Source organism: Silene latifolia, chromosome X (assembly GCF_048544455.1).
Source record: "Silene latifolia isolate original U9 population chromosome X, ASM4854445v1, whole genome shotgun sequence".
NCBI lineage: Eukaryota > Viridiplantae > Streptophyta > Magnoliopsida > Caryophyllales > Caryophyllaceae > Silene > Silene latifolia.
Genome location: NC_133537.1, coordinates 238,690,237 through 238,691,548, shown reverse-complemented (window position 1 = coordinate 238,691,548; position 1,312 = coordinate 238,690,237). Strand labels below are relative to the sequence as shown.

Below are 1,312 nucleotides of genomic sequence, written 5' to 3'. Positions count from 1 at the left end.
GTCTTTGGCTTGGCTATCTTTTTATATTTGGGTGAAAAATTCTTGTTGGTTCTTTTGCATTTGGAGGACCGCTTTTTGAAGATCCAAGCCTTAGTCATTGGGTTGATTGTATGAAGGTTGATTTTGATAACTTTGGCTTTGGTTATAAAAGGGTCTTTGAGTTTGATTTCTCATTGGAGGTGGGGTGTATCTTGGTTGAGGGTTTTGAACATTTTGGCTCTTGTATGAAAGGTTTGGATGGAATTTGGTATTCTCATTGTAATAATTGGAATAAGGGTGCCACTTTTGTATGCTTGAAAAGCATTCACTTGTTCACTTGTTCCCCTACATTCACTTTGGTCATGTCCCAAAGTTCCACAACCTTCACATACTCCACTTGGAATTGAGGATGATGCCACCATAGTATTAACATGTTTGGGTGATTTGGAAGCTTCATCAAGCTTAGCCATGGCCTTCTCAAACTTCAAATTCACGGTGTCAATATGAGCACTTAGTTGAGCACCCAATTGAGTGATGGAATCTACCTCATACTTTCCTCCTCTAGTAGCCTTTCGAGGTCTATTATATTATCAATTATGAACCGCCATCTCTTTGATTTTGGCCCATGTTTGATTGTCATCAACTTCGGTAAACATCCCATTGGATCCCATATTGAGGATATTGCGGGAATCTTCAAATAGACCGTTCCAAAATTATTGCACAAGAAACCACTCGCTAAGTCCATGGTGTGGACAAGAACGACAAGTGTCCTTAAATTTCTCCCATGCTTCATACAATGATTCCTCATCCCTTTGCTTGAACCTGGTGATTTGGGCTCTCAACATATTGGTCTTCTCCGTAGGATAGAATTTCTTGTAGAAAGCAAGTGCTAACTTATTCCATGATTCAATACCAAGGGTAGCCTTGTCTAGGCTCTTCAACCATTGCTTTGCGTACAATCAAACAAAAAGGAAATAATACCCATCGGATTTGGTCTTGAGTAACCCCGGTTTGAGAAATCGCATCACAATAGTCACAAAAATTCTCCATATGTGAATGAGGGTCTTCACTAGGCATCCCTCCAAATTAACTTCTCTCAACTAGTTGTATGAATGGGGATTTGGCAATTAAATTACCGGTTAGATGTTGTGGTGTAGGAGTACCATGTGGTAGGTTCTCCTCGGCATTGTGGGTTGATTTTGTGGTGGGTTTTGTATTGGGTTATCCTCTCCTTCTCTTGCAAAAGGGTTGGTAAACTCAATATTATTTGGTTGAATGTCCACAATATCTCCAATACCTCTTTGAATTTCAAGGTCAATAGGTAATGGATTAC

At 39.7% G+C, this 1,312-nt stretch overlaps 1 non-coding gene across 1 annotated transcript; it reads left to right on the top strand.

Moving 5' to 3' along the window:
- The first annotated feature begins 717 nt into the window (after positions 1-717).
- Positions 718-824, top strand: LOC141625704 (small nucleolar RNA R71). Its single transcript, XR_012535471.1, has one exon. It is a non-coding gene; the product is annotated as a small nucleolar RNA R71 (small nucleolar RNA).
- The last annotated feature ends 488 nt before the right edge of the window (positions 825-1,312 follow it).